The sequence below is a fragment of the Pagrus major genome, chromosome 1, assembly GCF_040436345.1.
Source record: "Pagrus major chromosome 1, Pma_NU_1.0".
Lineage (NCBI taxonomy): Eukaryota > Metazoa > Chordata > Actinopteri > Spariformes > Sparidae > Pagrus > Pagrus major.
Window position 1 is genome coordinate 24,410,006 of NC_133215.1, and position 17,154 is coordinate 24,427,159.

General features: G+C 38.4%; 15 non-coding genes and 1 pseudogene across 15 annotated transcripts; 13 read left to right on the plus strand and 3 right to left on the minus strand.

The window, feature by feature from the left end:
* Positions 1–4,791: 4,791 nt before the first annotated feature.
* On the plus strand, positions 4,792–5,007 carry LOC141006900 (small nucleolar RNA U3). Its single transcript, XR_012179972.1, has one exon. It is a non-coding gene; the product is annotated as a small nucleolar RNA U3 (small nucleolar RNA).
* Positions 5,008–5,582: 575 nt separating this feature from the next.
* On the plus strand, positions 5,583–5,798 carry LOC141006864 (small nucleolar RNA U3). Its single transcript, XR_012179963.1, has one exon. It is a non-coding gene; the product is annotated as a small nucleolar RNA U3 (small nucleolar RNA).
* An 818-nt stretch (positions 5,799–6,616) lies between these two features.
* On the plus strand, positions 6,617–6,830 carry LOC141006934 (small nucleolar RNA U3). Its single transcript, XR_012179979.1, has one exon. It is a non-coding gene; the product is annotated as a small nucleolar RNA U3 (small nucleolar RNA).
* A 385-nt stretch (positions 6,831–7,215) lies between these two features.
* On the plus strand, positions 7,216–7,431 carry LOC141006870 (small nucleolar RNA U3). The gene has a single exon (XR_012179967.1). It is a non-coding gene; the product is annotated as a small nucleolar RNA U3 (small nucleolar RNA).
* A 572-nt stretch (positions 7,432–8,003) lies between these two features.
* On the plus strand, positions 8,004–8,219 carry LOC141006887 (small nucleolar RNA U3). The gene has a single exon (XR_012179970.1). It is a non-coding gene; the product is annotated as a small nucleolar RNA U3 (small nucleolar RNA).
* Positions 8,220–9,035: 816 nt separating this feature from the next.
* LOC141006939 (small nucleolar RNA U3) lies at positions 9,036–9,249 on the plus strand. The gene has a single exon (XR_012179980.1). It is a non-coding gene; the product is annotated as a small nucleolar RNA U3 (small nucleolar RNA).
* Positions 9,250–9,634: 385 nt separating this feature from the next.
* Positions 9,635–9,850, plus strand: LOC141006876 (small nucleolar RNA U3). The gene has a single exon (XR_012179968.1). It is a non-coding gene; the product is annotated as a small nucleolar RNA U3 (small nucleolar RNA).
* Positions 9,851–10,423: 573 nt separating this feature from the next.
* LOC141006893 (small nucleolar RNA U3) lies at positions 10,424–10,639 on the plus strand. The gene has a single exon (XR_012179971.1). It is a non-coding gene; the product is annotated as a small nucleolar RNA U3 (small nucleolar RNA).
* Positions 10,640–11,455: 816 nt separating this feature from the next.
* On the plus strand, positions 11,456–11,669 carry LOC141006944 (small nucleolar RNA U3). Its single transcript, XR_012179981.1, has one exon. It is a non-coding gene; the product is annotated as a small nucleolar RNA U3 (small nucleolar RNA).
* A 385-nt stretch (positions 11,670–12,054) lies between these two features.
* On the plus strand, positions 12,055–12,270 carry LOC141006883 (small nucleolar RNA U3). The gene has a single exon (XR_012179969.1). It is a non-coding gene; the product is annotated as a small nucleolar RNA U3 (small nucleolar RNA).
* Positions 12,271–13,086: 816 nt separating this feature from the next.
* Positions 13,087–13,300, plus strand: LOC141006950 (small nucleolar RNA U3). Its single transcript, XR_012179982.1, has one exon. It is a non-coding gene; the product is annotated as a small nucleolar RNA U3 (small nucleolar RNA).
* A 385-nt stretch (positions 13,301–13,685) lies between these two features.
* LOC141006923 (small nucleolar RNA U3) lies at positions 13,686–13,899 on the plus strand. Its single transcript, XR_012179977.1, has one exon. It is a non-coding gene; the product is annotated as a small nucleolar RNA U3 (small nucleolar RNA).
* A 662-nt stretch (positions 13,900–14,561) lies between these two features.
* Positions 14,562–14,777, minus strand: LOC141006859 (small nucleolar RNA U3). The gene has a single exon (XR_012179962.1). It is a non-coding gene; the product is annotated as a small nucleolar RNA U3 (small nucleolar RNA).
* Positions 14,778–15,352: 575 nt separating this feature from the next.
* On the minus strand, positions 15,353–15,570 carry LOC141006956 (small nucleolar RNA U3). Its single transcript, XR_012179983.1, has one exon. It is a non-coding gene; the product is annotated as a small nucleolar RNA U3 (small nucleolar RNA).
* Positions 15,571–15,840: 270 nt separating this feature from the next.
* LOC141006963 (small nucleolar RNA U3) lies at positions 15,841–15,967 on the minus strand (annotated as a pseudogene).
* An 800-nt stretch (positions 15,968–16,767) lies between these two features.
* On the plus strand, positions 16,768–16,983 carry LOC141006865 (small nucleolar RNA U3). The gene has a single exon (XR_012179964.1). It is a non-coding gene; the product is annotated as a small nucleolar RNA U3 (small nucleolar RNA).
* The last annotated feature ends 171 nt before the right edge of the window (positions 16,984–17,154 follow it).

Sequence of the window (17,154 nt, forward strand, 5' to 3'; positions counted from 1 at the left end):
AAATACAAATGATTTTCATTATCTCAAAGTCTCCTGTTTGTACACTATGTCACAGCTGCAGTGATTGGCTGTGTTATGTTGTGTCAGTAGGCTCATTCGAGATGAGCCAGGCCTGCGCAGAATCGATCACCGGCGACCACCGCACAATGCATTCCGGTTAGATTTGTGTCCGACTTGATCCCGACTTGCTCTGACGTCATGCACGCGCCAGCAACGATAACGTCACAAGATCAGGGTGGCCGTAGTTTTTAGAGCCAGGCGCCGCAGTTGCTCTCCACCGACTGCAAGACCTCAGGGCATGATGGGAAATGCCTGTCTGTCGCCTGATCAAAGAGCTGATTGGCTCTTAGTTAGGACTACAAACACTACGTTTTGTCGAAAATCTTAATTTTCTGTGTAATTGTTATATTTAATGCTAGATTATATAAATTTCACTTTGTGCAATGAAGGTTTAATCTGTTAACAAACATATTTTGTGTGGTTGATAATAATAATAATAATAATAATAAAGGTTATTTATATAACACTTATCAAAACGAGCAATCAGTTATGCAATCAATTATGATTGACAAATTTAGACCACAGTGAAAAGTAGTTTTCATTTTAGAAAAATCCACTTTGTATGACTTCAAAACCGTGAACCTAAAAAGTATGATCAATTAATTGGTACAAAGTTTGTATTTCTATTTGTTACCATTGTGAGATTAAATAGTAAAAATCACACCACATCCCATATGCCCATTAAGATGATTAACACAGTGGAATTTATGTGCAAAGTGACCGTCATTCTCTGGCTACATATCACGTAACAGTAACTGCTAAAGAAAAAATATTCACACTGAGTCAAACTTCAGTTCTGATAAATATATTGGTTATTTATTGGACAAATGCAGTAAAGCATAAGAAATACATTCTTGAATGACATCATTAGCAAAATCATCAAAACACACAACAGCAATCACTGTGATGGGCACAATCTGTTCACAATTATAATACCATACCAATACCATTAGAAATTGGATGGCATTTATTAAATGAGATCTGTTTTTCCAGATAACAAGTATGCCACTGACATACTGAAGCAAATAAGAGCTGCAGAACACAATCAAGGTAAGTTTTCTTTTTTATTATGCCAAGCATGAATATTTAAATACATATGGATGAGTCTTTTCAATTTTCTGGCTTTCTTTCTCTGCAGTAAACCCAAGCAGTGTTGTCACCCAACCTCCTGTCTGTCCCACTCCTCAACCTCCAACATTCACCCAGTGCCCCACTCCTATTCCCCAGCCTACAGTTTCCACCACCCCCACTCAGGTTCGGACCCAGCCTGCAGCTACATTCACCCGGTGCCCCACTCCTGAAACACACGTTACCACAGCAGTCATCCTCTTCAGACAACTTGGTCCCATTTCCATCCTTCCAGCCAGAATGCCACGAATCCCAGACAAGTACAGTGGTTGTCTGTTTGTAATCTATGGATTAGAATACAATATGAATGTTTTTAACAATACTACAGTGTTTTTACAGAATTCAAACACAGGACCACATTATTACTACTTGAGCTGACCAGGACATACAAACACCTATACTACTGGAACAAAATAGCCTTTTACAAGAAATTGGAACAAGCATTTCTTGCGAAAGGATACACATTCACAAATGACAAAATAAGGAAAAAAAAAACTGGGTAACATGCTAACTACATACAAAAGGGCCAAAGACCGATCTCAGGCAACGGGAGAAGGCAAGATTACCTGGGAATATTACTTGGTAAGTGCTTGCTCTGTATGTACATCTTACATTTTAGTGAGACTTTCTGAAGAGTATCAATCTCCCATTTGTCCTGTTCAGTATTTTGCCATCCACAATTTAACTATGGGGCTTCATCAGTGCCTCATAGTTGCAACGTTGGTGAAGGGGGGGAAATTATCACAGCGAACTAGTGTGAAAATACCCCTTTGTACCTGTCTGATTTTGACTGAAATTCTTTTGTGTCCTTACAGCAAATGAATGAAATATGTGGTGGCTCTGGGGTGGGGAGTGCACCACCGGGTACCATTATTTCCCCACCACTCTTCCCCAGGCAAACTCCCCAATCTCCATCTGTGGACCAACCATGTTACATTGAAGATCAGCAGCCTGGTCCCTCAACTGCCACTCACATCACACAAGCAACTGGACAAAAAAGAGCAACTGCACAAAAAAGGGCAACAGCCAACCATCATTCCACGACACTTATCAGTCCCATGCTGAGCGGAGGACAGCTGCTCTGCAATCCCTGACGAGGCCGGAATAGGCAAGGTGGAGGAGACTGAAGGAGAGAAGAAGAAGAGGATTTGAAAAGAAAATGCTTACATGCATGGGTGAAATATTAACCCAATTAAAGGAGATTGGGAAGCAGCAACAAAAAATGATTGAGTTACTTAAAGAAAGCAACACAAAATAAAAATGTTAAAACGATATTTGTGTCTGTCTTTTTGATACATCTCATCAAGAAACTGAATAACTCCACAAAAGGAGCAGTGGTTGGCTGGTTCACATTCACAACTGTGAAATGACTGCCTCTGGGGACCGCTGATACTCTGAGATCCCCTGCTGATTTCGCCTGGGTTCTTACCACCCAGTTGCCATGAACTGCCACTTGGAGGCACAGCAGAAGTCTTGATGATGTAGAGGCACTTCAATCAAATGGTAATTAACTTCATGCCTTACAGACTTAACAAGTATTACAAGGTAGTAGTATTTGATTTCAATGGAAAAACCTGACATTTGACCTGAGGTGCCTCACATCACCCTTTGGCATACTGCACACCAGCTCACAAAATGTGTAAAGAAAAGAGGAAAAATGTAACAAAAAGGGTATGAGTGTGAAGGTGTATCCTATCCCTAAATGTGGGCACAAATCATGTCTCTGTAATGAGATGCGTCTTGGCTGTTGGGCTGTGGTGGATGTGGATCCTCTCCAAGTTGATGAAGACCCTGCTCATCTTCATCAAACTGGTCACCTGGATCTAAACAAATGTTGTGAAGGATGCAACATGCTGTGACTGTTGCACTGACATTTGCCACATCTTTCATGTGCAGACACTTGAGCCTCCTGAACTTGGCTTTCATGATGCCAAAAGCATGCTCAATAGCCACATGAGCTGCATTCAGCTTTTGGTTAAAGTGCCTCTGCCTGGCGGTTAGGTGCCCATTATCCCTGTAGGGCTTCATCAGTTGTTGCAACAGAGGATAGGCTGAATCGCCAATGATGTGCATTCCCTCTGGGACCAGGGTCTGGGGATCTTCTTCCAATAGTCATGCAACATCTGTGTTGCGAAATGCTCTAGCATCATGCCAACTACCAGGGTGACCTACATTAACGTGACAGAAGCGCGGTTCACTGTCACAGAATCCGGTGAGGATGATGGAATAGAATTGCTTTCTGTTATAATAGGCTATGGGATTGTTGCAATGTGGTTTTACAATGGGAATGTGACATCCATCGACAGCACAGATTGTATTTGGAAATCCAGCTGTTTGAAACCGTAACTGTGATGTGTGAAGTGCTTCTACTGTAGGCTATGAAATGTGATGGGACAGATGTGTTGACCAGGGAGCAAAAGTGATGGAGATGTGTTGACATTGTGGATTTTGATATGTTGAATCTGTCTGCTACACCCCTGTATGACTCCTGGTTAGACAGAGACCACAGACAGGCGAAAACACTGTTTGAGACTGGCAACTTGGTTTGTTGTTTGTTCATGTAGAACGGTCCCAAAGTGGTCATAAGGTCCTAGTTAGCAAATAAGAGAAAATGATCACGCTAACATGCAAATATCAGTGATAATACTTGAAATGCTTTAGATAAGCCTACCTCCACTTGTCCTCTTGAAAGTCTGAAGTGACTTTTGAATTCAGTGACACTGTACAAGGGTACAACCTCCTCGACAAAATGCGGTATTTTTGGAACCAGCCTAGGAAAATAGTAGTTGAAGTTGATTCTATACAGGATTCTGAAGGACTCATTGGGCTTGTAGGGCGCAGTTATTGAATTAATATCATTGCTGACTGTTGAAAACCACGTATCTCCACAATGTCATCTTTATATGGGATAATAAAAATACAACCTTGTTTTAAACTTCGTGAGAGTAAAATTCCTAGGTTATTCAAATGTTTGTTAGAGTGTTTTAATTTGCCTAAGATGTAGGAGAATTTCTAAACCCATTATTGACTGATAACTTGAGAATCATCACACATGAAGATACGTGGTTTTCACTGGATGGCGATCAGAGAACAATTCAAAGCACTGGACTAAATGGACTGTAAAAGTGGCCATATGCTCTGGTTCATTTTCAATATTTACATAACACATATCACCTTCTCCGTTCCAGTCCATCTTCATGGAAAAGTAGGGGGATCTCTTCTGCTTCAATTTCATCAGTGATCAAGAACGCATACGCAATGTGTTCAGCCATAGCTATCCGAATGTGTTCTGCAAACTACAGGTAGCCTACAGATGGATCTAATAGGATGTAAATATTTCTGTGACTTCCTGTATATTCTTTGACGGCAGCTGGAAACTGTCCGACTTGACTGCAGCTTTTTGTCACCGCCCCCTGCTGCTGCTGCCTGGTCTCGTCCACCTTCCAGGCGAGGCGCAGTTCATTTGAACGAGCCTATTTACATAAAACTACATGGCAGGACGAGATGCAGCAACTGGAGGAGGGTTTTGACAGCATAGAGAGGAACCCTGAGTGAGAATGATCGTCCTGTGAAACACCTTCAGTTTTCACCATCATTCAAACTAAGACTATACTTTCAGGGATTATTTCTATAGTTTCTGACTTGAGAAATGTGTTTCTAAAGTGTTTGGTCTCGCTAACCATGATGATGAGTTGTGATATTCTCTTCTGAGCGTGAAGCTGACAGAGAGTACTGATTCAGTTCATATGCTCTCTGTCATTGATGATCACTCTATACTTCATTGTGAAGTATTGAGGAAGAGAATATGATCAGAGTGGTAGAAGTACAGCTGTGAAAAGAAAACAAACAGTATGAATCTAGTAATATTGAGGCATCAAACTGTTGTTTCAGCTATCGACCGTCATACAACATGGATTGAGAGTTTTAAAAACAGTTCAAGACTTTGCTTAAGTTTCAAGTAACAAGTACATGATCAATAGGTTAGTGGGCCAAAATCACCAAATTGAATCTTAATCTTTACAGGAAGATAAACAGTGTACTGTTAGTGGCCATGTTAGTCTTCTTGAAAACAGATTTCCTCATAATTCCTCCATTTTGTTTGCTGTCTGATCACTTCTGGAAGACTTGTTGTCTAGTAATGATTGAAAATTGGGACTTAAACAACTTTGTTCTGCTAATCATGGAGAGAAAAACTTTTCATACTTTGACACAAGCTTTTTCTTTATCACCACTCAGTGCAGCTTTTCTCTGCTATGTGTGTGCTGTCGGTCCTGCAGTGATTGGCTGTGCTATGGTGGTTCAACAACTGGAGGAGGTTTTTGATAACAGACAGAAACCCTGAGTGAGAATGATCGTCCTGTGAAACACCTTCAGTTTTCACCATCATTCAAACTAAGACTATACTTTCAGGGATCATTTCTATAGTTTCTGACTTGAGAAATGTGTTTCTAAAATGTTTGGTCTCGCTAACCACGATGATGAGTTGTGATATTCTCTTCTGAGCGTGAAGCTGATAGAGAGTACTGATTCAGTTCATATGCTCTCTGTTGTTGATGATCGTTCTATACTTTTTCATAGAGTACTGAGGAAGAGAATATGATCAGAGTGGTTACAAAGATATGTCTAAAATAAAATCAGCCTGAAAGACAAAAAATGCCCCTGTGATGTGATAACAATGTAGGGATAAAGAACTTTGTTTAGTGCAGTTTGTTAATTTGAGAATGTCTCTTATGTCAACACAATAGCAGATCATGGCTGGCTAAAGTTATAGTGCGAGTTCAATGTTAATTGATTGCAGCAAGTATTTGGAATAACTGAATTAAAAATGTAAGTGACTGAACTCCTTTTAATAAACATGAGAAAGGGAACATGATCACAGTTATTTAAAAAATACCATTGTAAAAATATGCTATGGCAAATATTAACCAATGTAACTAGTAACAGTTACTGTAACTATAATAATGCAGCCTACACCCTTCATAAGAACTGGTCTTTATGCCCTCATAGCAGCTTTTTACAGCTTTTATTAGAGAAAATAGGCTGAATCAGAGTTGAGGACAAGTTAGTGTTTGAACGTCACAGTCCACACATTCAGTCTCTCATGAGGAATAAAAACACATCAGTACTTTGAGATTTGGGGAAATGTAGTCACTGTAATTTTTGTAACTTTTCTTACTTTGTTACTTAAGACTTTTTATACACATGTTTTTTCTTTATCTCATCACTGCCTTAATCTCCTGTCTGTACGCCATGTTAGAGCTGTACTGTCAGTGGCATACAGCGATTGGCTGTGTTATGTTGTGTCATTTACATAAAACCACATGGCAGGTCGAGATGCAGCAACTGGAGGAGGGTTTCAACAGGGAGGAACCCTGAGTGAGAATCATCGTCTTGTGAAACACCTTCAGTTTTCACCTCTGTTCAAACTAAGACTATACTTTCAGGGATCATTTCTATAGTTTCTGACTTGAGAAATGTGTTTCTAAAGTGTTTGGTCTCGCTAACCACGATGATGAGTCGTGATATTCCCTTCTGAGCGTGAAGCTGATAGAGCGTAATGATTCAGTTCATATTCTCTGTTGTTGATGATCATTCTGTACTTTCTCACAGAGTACTGAGGAAGGGAATATGATCAGAGTGGTTACAAAGCTGTGTCTAAAAGAACAAACTTCTACTTATTGAGAAAATCTGATGTGACTGCAATTGAGAAAGGAATTTAGTTTACAAGTATAGCATGTCAGTTACAAGAATACTGATAGCTAACAAGATTGCAGATAAGACGGTTAAAGTTTAGTGTTTATTTGAGGAATTAAATAATTAGTGAGTGAAAGACAGAGAAACTTTGATAATTTGTCATTTCAAACATAAAAATTCCAGTCCTGTTACAACTTTGTTGTCAGCCCTGCAGTGATTGGCTGTGCATTGTTGTGGTTCAACAACTGGAGGAGGTTTATGATGGCAGAGACGAACCCTGAGTGAGAATGATCGTCCTGTGAAACACCTTCAGTTTTCACCATCATTCAGACTAGGACTATACTTTCAGGGATCATTTCTATAGTTTCTGACTTGAGAAATGTGTTTCTAAAGTGTTTGGTCTTGCTAACCATGATGATGAGTTGTGATATTCTCTTCTGAGCGTGAAGCTGACAGAGAGTAATGATTCAGTTCATATGCTCTCTGTCATTGATGATCACTCTATACTTCATTGTGAAGTATTGAGGAAGAGAATATGATCAGAGTGGTAGAAGTACAGCTGTGAAAAGAAACAAACAGTATGAATCTAGTAATATTGAGGCATCAAACTGTTGTTTCAGCTATCGACCGTCATACAACATGGATTGAGAGTTTTAAAAACAGTTCAAGACTTTGCTTAAGTTTCTAGTAACAAGTACATGATCAATAGGTTAGTGGGCCAAAATCACCAAATTGAATCTTAATCTTTACAGGAAGATAAACAGTGTACTGTTAGTGGCCATGTTAGTCTTCTTGAAAACAGATTTCTTCATAATTCCTCCATTTTGTTTGCTGTCTGATCACTTCTGGAAGACTTGTTGTCTAGTAATGATTGAAAATTGGGACTTAAACAACTTTGTTCTGCTAATCATGGAGAGAAAAACTTTTCATACTTTGACACAAGCTTTTTCTTTATCACCACTCAGTGCAGCTTTTCTCTGCTATGTGTGCTGTCGGTCCTGCAGTGATTGGCTGTGCTATGGTGGTTCAACAACTGGAGGAGGTTTATGACGGCAGAGACGAACCCTGAGTGAGAATGATCGTCCTGTGAAACACCTTCAGTTTTCACCATCATTCAGACTAAGACTATACTTTCAGGGATCATTTCTGTAGTTTCTGACTTGAGAAATGTGTTTCTAAAGTGTTTGGTCTCGCTAACCACGATGATGAGTTGTGATATTCTCTTCTGAGCGTGAAGCTGATAGAGAGTACTGATTCAGTTCATATGCTCTCTGTCGTTGATGATTGTTCTGTACTTCCTCACAGAGTACTGAGGAAGGGAATATGATCAGAGTGGTTACAGATGTGTCTAAAATAAAATCAGCCTGAAAGACAAAAAATGCCCCTGTGATGTGATAACAATGTAGGGATAAAGAACTTTGTTTAGTGCAGTTTGTTAATTTGAGAATGTCTCTTATGTCAACACAATAGCAGATCATGGCTGGCTAAAGTTATAGTGCGAGTTCAATGTTAATTGATTGCAGCAAGTATTTGGAATAACTGAGTTAAAAATGTAAGTGACTGAACTCCTTTTAATAAACATGAGAAAGGGAACATGATCACAGTTATTTAAAAAATACCATTGTAAAAATATGCTATGGCAAATATTAACCAATGTAACTAGTAACAGTTACTGTAACTATAATAATGCAGCCTACACCCTTCATAAGAACTGGTCTTTATGCCCTCATAGCAGCTTTTTACAGCTTTTATTAGAGAAAATAGGCTGAATCAGAGTTGAGGACAAGTTAGTGTTTGAACGTCACAGTCCACACATTCAGTCTCTCATGAGGAATAAAAACACATCAGTACTTTGAGATTTGGGGAAATGTAGTCACTGTAATTTTTGTAACTTTTCTTACTTTGTTACTTAAGACTTTTTATACACATGTTTTTTCTTTATCTCATCACTGCCTTAATCTCCTGTCTGTACGCCATGTTAGAGCTGTACTGTCAGTGGCATACAGCGATTGGCTGTGTTATGTTGTGTCATTTACATAAAACCACATGGCAGGTCGAGATGCAGCAACTGGAGGAGGGTTTCAACAGGGAGGAACCCTGAGTGAGAATCATCGTCTTGTGAAACACCTTCAGTTTTCACCTCTGTTCAAACTAAGACTATACTTTCAGGGATCATTTCTATAGTTTCTGACTTGAGAAATGTGTTTCTAAAGTGTTTGGTCTCGCTAACCACGATGATGAGTCGTGATATTCCCTTCTGAGCGTGAAGCTGATAGAGCGTAATGATTCAGTTCATATTCTCTGTTGTTGATGATCATTCTGTACTTTCTCACAGAGTACTGAGGAAGGGAATATGATCAGAGTGGTTACAAAGCTGTGTCTAAAAGAACAAACTTCTACTTATTGAGAAAATCTGATGTGACTGCAATTGAGAAAGGAATTTAGTTTACAAGTATAGCATGTCAGTTACAAGAATACTGATAGCTAACAAGATTGCAGATAAGACGGTTAAAGTTTAGTGTTTATTTGAGGAATTAAATAATTAGTGAGTGAAAGACAGAGAAACTTTGATAATTTGTCATTTCAAACATAAAAATTCCAGTCCTGTTACAACTTTGTTGTCAGCCCTGCAGTGATTGGCTGTGCATTGTTGTGGTTCAACAACTGGAGGAGGTTTATGATGGCAGAGAGGAACCCTGAGTGAGAATGATCGTCCTGTGAAACACCTTCAGTTTTCACCATCATTCAGACTAGGACTATACTTTCAGGGATCATTTCTATAGTTTCTGACTTGAGAAATGTGTTTCTAAAGTGTTTGGTCTTGCTAACCATGATGATGAGTTGTGATATTCTCTTCTGAGCGTGAAGCTGACAGAGAGTAATGATTCAGTTCATATGCTCTCTGTCATTGATGATCACTCTATACTTCATTGTGAAGTATTGAGGAAGAGAATATGATCAGAGTGGTAGAAGTACAGCTGTGAAAAGAAAACAAACAGTATGAATCTAGTAATATTGAGGCATCAAACTGTTGTTTCAGCTATCGACCGTCATACAACATGGATTGAGAGTTTTAAAAACAGTTCAAGACTTTGCTTAAGTTTCTAGTAACAAGTACATGATCAATAGGTTAGTGGGCCAAAATCACCAAATTGAATCTTAATCTTTACAGGAAGATAAACAGTGTACTGTTAGTGGCCATGTTAGTCTTCTTGAAAACAGATTTCTTCATAATTCCTCCATTTTGTTTGCTGTCTGATCACTTCTGGAAGACTTGTTGTCTAGTAATGATTGAAAATTGGGACTTAAACAACTTTGTTCTGCTAATCATGGAGAGAAAAACTTTTCATACTTTGACACAAGCTTTTTCTTTATCACCACTCAGTGCAGCTTTTCTCTGCTATGTGTGCTGTCGGTCCTGCAGTGATTGGCTGTGCTATGGTGGTTCAACAACTGGAGGAGGTTTATGACGGCAGAGACGAACCCTGAGTGAGAATGATCGTCCTGTGAAACACCTTCAGTTTTCACCATCATTCAGACTAAGACTATACTTTCAGGGATCATTTCTGTAGTTTCTGACTTGAGAAATGTGTTTCTAAAGTGTTTGGTCTCGCTAACCACGATGATGAGTTGTGATATTCTCTTCTGAGCGTGAAGCTGATAGAGAGTACTGATTCAGTTCATATGCTCTCTGTCGTTGATGATTGTTCTGTACTTCCTCACAGAGTACTGAGGAAGGGAATATGATCAGAGTGGTTACAGATGTGTCTAAAATAAAATCAGCCTGAAAGACAAAAAATGCCCCTGTGATGTGATAACAATGTAGGGATAAAGAACTTTGTTTAGTGCAGTTTGTTAATTTGAGAATGTCTCTTATGTCAACACAATAGCAGATCATGGCTGGCTAAAGTTATAGTGCGAGTTCAATGTTAATTGATTGCAGCAAGTATTTGGAATAACTGAGTTAAAAATGTAAGTGACTGAACTCCTTTTAATAAACATGAGAAAGGGAACATGATCACAGTTATTTAAAAAATACCATTGTAAAAATATGCTATGGCAAATATTAACCAATGTAACTAGTAACAGTTACTGTAACTATAATAATGCAGCCTACACCCTTCATAAGAACTGGTCTTTATGCCCTCATAGCAGCTTTTTACAGCTTTTATTAGAGAAAATAGGCTGAATCAGAGTTGAGGACAAGTTAGTGTTTGAACGTCACAGTCCACACATTCAGTCTCTCATGAGGAATAAAAACACATCAGTACTTTGAGATTTGGGGAAATGTAGTCACTGTAATTTTTGTAACTTTTCTTACTTTGTTACTTAAGACTTTTTATACACATGTTTTTTCTTTATCTCATCACTGCCTTAATCTCCTGTCTGTACGCCATGTTAGAGCTGTACTGTCAGTGGCATACAGCGATTGGCTGTGTTATGTTGTGTCATTTACATAAAACCACATGGCAGGTCGAGATGCAGCAACTGGAGTAGGGTTTCAACAGGGAGGAACCCTGAGTGAGAATCATCGTCTTGTGAAACACCTTCAGTTTTCACCTCTGTTCAAACTAAGACTATACTTTCAGGGATCATTTCTATAGTTTCTGACTTGAGAAATGTGTTTCTAAAGTGTTTGGTCTCGCTAACCACGATGATGAGTCGTGATATTCCCTTCTGAGCGTGAAGCTGATAGAGCGTAATGATTCAGTTCATATTCTCTGTTGTTGATGATCATTCTGTACTTTCTCACAGAGTACTGAGGAAGGGAATATGATCAGAGTGGTTACAAAGCTGTGTCTAAAAGAACAAACTTCTACTTATTGAGAAAATCTGATGTGACTGCAATTGAGAAAGGAATTTAGTTTACAAGTATAGCATGTCAGTTACAAGAATACTGATAGCTAACAAGATTGCAGATAAGACGGTTAAAGTTTAGTGTTTATTTGAGGAATTAAATAATTAGTGAGTGAAAGACAGAGAAACTTTGATAATTTGTCATTTCAAACATAAAAATTCCAGTCCTGTTACAACTTTGTTGTCAGCCCTGCAGTGATTGGCTGTGCATTGTTGTGGTTCAACAACTGGAGGAGGTTTATGATGGCAGAGAGGAACCCTGAGTGAGAATGATCGTCCTGTGAAACACCTTCAGTTTTCACCATCATTCAGACTAAGACTATACTTTCAGGGATCATTTCTGTAGTTTCTGACTTGAGAAATGTGTTTCTAAAATGTTTGGTCTCGCTAACCACGATGATGAGTTGTGATATTCTCTTCTGAGCGTGAAGCTGATAGAGAGTACTGATTCAGTTCATATGCTCTCTGTCGTTGATGATTGTTCTGTACTTCCTCACAGAGTACTGAGGAAGGGAATATGATCAGAGTGGTTACAGATGTGTCTAAAATAAAATCAGCCTGAAAGACAAAAAATGCCCCTGTGATGTGATAACAATGTAGGGATAAAGAACTTTGTTTAGTGCAGTTTGTTAATTTGAGAATGTCTCTTATGTCAACACAATAGCAGATCATGGCTGGCTAAAGTTATAGTGCGAGTTCAATGTTAATTGATTGCAGCAAGTATTTGGAATAACTGAATTAAAAATGTAAGTGACTGAACTCCTTTTAATAAACATGAGAAAGGGAACATGATCACAGTTATTTAAAAAATACCATTGTAAAAATATGCTATGGCAAATATTAACCAATGTAACTAGTAACAGTTACTGTAACTATAATAATGCAGCCTACACCCTTCATAAGAACTGGTCTTTATGCCCTCATAGCAGCTTTTTACAGCTTTTATTAGAGAAAATAGGCTGAATCAGAGTTGAGGACAAGTTAGTGTTTGAACGTCACAGTCCACACATTCAGTCTCTCATGAGGAATAAAAACACATCAGTACTTTGAGATTTGGGGAAATGTAGTCACTGTAATTTTTGTAACTTTTCTTACTTTGTTACTTAAGACTTTTTATACACATGTTTTTTCTTTATCTCATCACTGCCTTAATCTCCTGTCTGTACGCCATGTTAGAGCTGTACTGTCAGTGGCATACAGCGATTGGCTGTGTTATGTTGTGTCATTTACATAAAACCACATGGCAGGTCGAGATGCAGCAACTGGAGGAGGGTTTCAACAGGGAGGAACCCTGAGTGAGAATCATCGTCTTGTGAAACACCTTCAGTTTTCACCTCTGTTCAAACTAAGACTATACTTTCAGGGATCATTTCTATAGTTTCTGACTTGAGAAATGTGTTTCTAAAGTGTTTGGTCTCGCTAACCATGATGATGAGTCGTGATATTCCCTTCTGAGCGTGAAGCTAATAGAGCGTAATGATTCAGTTCATATTCTCTGTTGTTGATGATCATTCTGTACTTTCTCACAGAGTACTGAGGAAGGGAATATGATCAGAGTGGTTACAAAGATGTGTCTAAAAGAACAAACTTCTACTTATTGAGAAAATCTGATGTGACTGCAATTGAGAAAGGAATTTAGTTTACAAGTATAGCATGTCAGTTACAAGAATACTGATAGCTAACAAGATTGCAGATAAGACGGTTAAAGTTTAGTGTTTATTTGAGGAATTAAATAATTAGTGAGTGAAAGACAGAGAAACTTTGATAATTTGTCATTTCAAACATAAAAATTCCAGTCCTGTTACAACTTTGTTGTCAGCCCTGCAGTGATTGGCTGTGCATTGTTGTGGTTCAACAACTGGAGGAGGTTTATGATGGCAGAGACGAACCCTGAGTGAGAATGATCGTCCTGTGAAACACCTTCAGTTTTCACCATCATTCAAACTAAGACTATACTTTCAGGGATCATTTCTATAGTTTCTGACTTGAGAAATGTGTTTCTAAAGTGTTTGGTCTTGCTAACCATGATGATGAGTCGTGATATTCCCTTCTGAGCGTGAAGCTGATAGAGTGTAATGATTCAGTTCATATACTCTGTTGTTGATGATTGTTCTGTACTTCCTCACAGAGTACTGAGGAAGGGAATATGATCAGAGTGGTTACAAATAACAAACTTTTACTCATCAGGAAAATCTGTTATAACTGCAGTTGTGAAAGGAATTTAGTTTATAACTAAGGATACTGATAACAAGATTGCAAATAAGTTGATGGTTAAGGTTTAGTGCTCATCTGAGGAATTACATTTCAGCAACGTGTACTGAAGGTGTTTCACAGGACAATCATTCTCACTCAGCGCTGAATGAAAAGTTTTTCTCTCCATGATTAGCAGAACAAAGTTGTGTTAAATTCCCAATTTTCAATCATTACTAGACAACAAGTCCTCCAGAGGTGATCAGACAGGAAACAAAATGGATGAATTATGAAGAAATCTGTTTTCAAGAACACTAACATGTACATCGTAAACCTCCTCCAGCTGTTGAACCACAGCATATCACAACCAATCACTGCAAGCCACTGACAGCAAAGCTGTCACAGGACTGGCATTTTTATGTTTGAAATTACATATTATCAAAGTTGCTCTGTCTTTCACTCACTAATTATTTAATTCCTCAAATAAACACTAAACTTTACCACTGTCTTATCTGCAATGTTGTTAGCTTCAGTGTTCTTGCAACTGACATGCTATACTTGTAAACTAAATTCCTTTCTCAATAGCAGTCATATAACAGATTTTCTTGATGAGTAAAAGTTTGTTCTTTGTAACCACTCTGATCATATTCTCTTCCTCAGTACTCCATGGAGAAATACAGAATGATCATCAATGACAGAGAGCATATGAACTGAATCATTACTCTCTATCAGCGTCACACTCAGAAGAGAATATCACGACTCATCATCGTGGTTAGCGAGACCAAACACTTTAGAAACACATTTCTCAAGTCAGAAACTACAGAAATGATCCCTGAAAGTATAGTCTTAGTCTGAATGATGGTGAAAACTGAAGGTGTTTCACAGGACGATCATTCTCACTCAGGGTTCGTCTCTGCCGTCATAAACCTCCTCCAGTTGTTGAACCACCATAGCACAGCCAATCACTGCAGGACCGACAGCACACACATAGCAGAGAAAAGCTGCACTGAGTGGTGATAAAGAAAAAGCTTGTGTCAAAGTATGAAAAGTTTTTCTCTCCATGATTAGCAGAACAAAGTTGTTTAAGTCCCAATTTTCAATCATTACTAGACAACAAGTCTTCCAGAAGTGATCAGACAGCAAACAAAATGGAGGAATTATGAGGAAATCTGTTTTCAAGAAGACTAACATGGCCACTAACAGTACACTGTTTATCTTCCTGTAAAGATTAAGATTCAATTTGGTGATTTTGGCCCACTAACCTATTGATCATGTACTTGTTACTTGAAACTTAAGCAAAGTCTTGAACTGTTTTTAAAACTCTCAATCCATGTTGTATGACGGTCGATAGCTGAAACAACAGTTTGATGCCTCAATATTACTAGATTCATACTGTTTGTTTTCTTTTCACAGCTGTACTTCTACCACTCTGATCATATTCTCTTCCTCAATACTTCACAATGAAGTATAGAGTGATCATCAATGACAGAGAGCATATGAACTGAATCATTACTCGCGGTCAGCTTCACGCTCAGAAGGGAATATCATGACTCATCATCGTGGTTACTCACTCAGGGTTCGTCTCTGCCATCATAAACCTCCTCCAGTTGTTGAACCACAACAATGCACAGCCAATCACTGCAGGGCTGACAACAAAGTTGTAACAGGACTGGAATTTTTATGTTTGAAATGACAAATTATCAAAGTTTCTCTGTCTTTCACTCACTAATTATTTAATTCCTCAAATAAACACTAAACTTTACCACCGTCTTATCTGCAATCTTGTTAGCTATCAGTATTCTTGTAACTGACATGCTATACTTGTAAACTAAATTCCTTTCTCAATTGCAGTCACATCAGATTTTCTTAGTGAGTAAAAGTTTGTTCTTTTAGACAAGTCTTTACAACCACTCTGATCATATTCCCTTCCTCAGTACTCTGTGAGGAAGTACAGAACAATCATCAACAACAGAGCATATGAACTGAATCATTACGCTCTATCAGCTTCATGCTCAGAAGGGAAACTATAGAAATGATCCCTGAAAGTATAGTCTTAGTCTGAATGATGGTGAAAACTGAAGGTGTTTCACAGGACGATCATTCTCACTCAGGGTTCGTCTCTGCCGTCATAAACCTCCTCCAGTTGTTGAACCACCATAGCACAGCCAATCACTGCAGGACCGACAGCACACACATAGCAGAGAAAAGCTGCACTGAGTGGTGATAAAGAAAAAGCTTGTGTCAAAGTATGAAAAGTTTTTCTCTCCATGATTAGCAGAACAAAGTTGTTTAAGTCCCAATTTTCAATCATTACTAGACAACAAGTCCTCCAGAGGTGATCAGACAGGAAACAAAATGGATGAATTATGAAGAAATCTGTTTTCAAGAACACTAACATGTACATCGTAAACCTCCTCCAGTGTACTTTCTCACAGAGTACTGAGGAAGGGAATATGATCAGAGTGGTTACAAAGATGTGTCTAAAAGAACAAACTTTTACTCACTGAGAAAATCTGTTGTGATTTTGTAAAGTGTGAAGGAATTTATTTTACAACTAAGAGTATTGATAGCTAGGAATTAAGTTAAGATGGTGGTTAAAGTTTAGTGTTTATTTGAGGAATTAAATAATAAATGAGTGAAAGAAAGAGTGACTTTAATAATATGTAATTTCAAACATAAAAATTCCAGTCCTGTTACAGCTTTGTTGTCAGTGGCTTGCAGTGATTGGCTGTGCTATGGTGGTTCAACAACTGGAGGAGGTTTATGACGGCAGAGACGAACCCTGAGTGAGAATGATCGTCCTGTGAAACACCTTCAGTTTTCACCATCATTCAAACTAAGACTATACTTTCAGGGATCATTTCTGTAGTTTCTGACTTGAGAAATGTGTTTCTAAAGTGTTTGGTCTCGCAAACCACGATGATGAGTCGTGATATTCCCTTCTGAGCGTGAAGCTGACAGAGAGTAATGATTCAGTTCATATGCTCTCTGTCGTTGATGATTGTTCTGTACTTCTCCATTGAGTATTGAGGAAAGGAATATGATCAGAGTGGTTGCAAGCAATTTTACAAAAAAAAAGCTCTTATTGAGAATGATATAAAAACAGATTGGTTGCAAGAGACTCATGACAATGGTGAGAATGTTGGTAGTCAATTACATTGCTGATGAAGGGTTAGTTCTCATTCAAAGAATTGAATAGTGCACTTGTTGATTAAAAGACAGGAA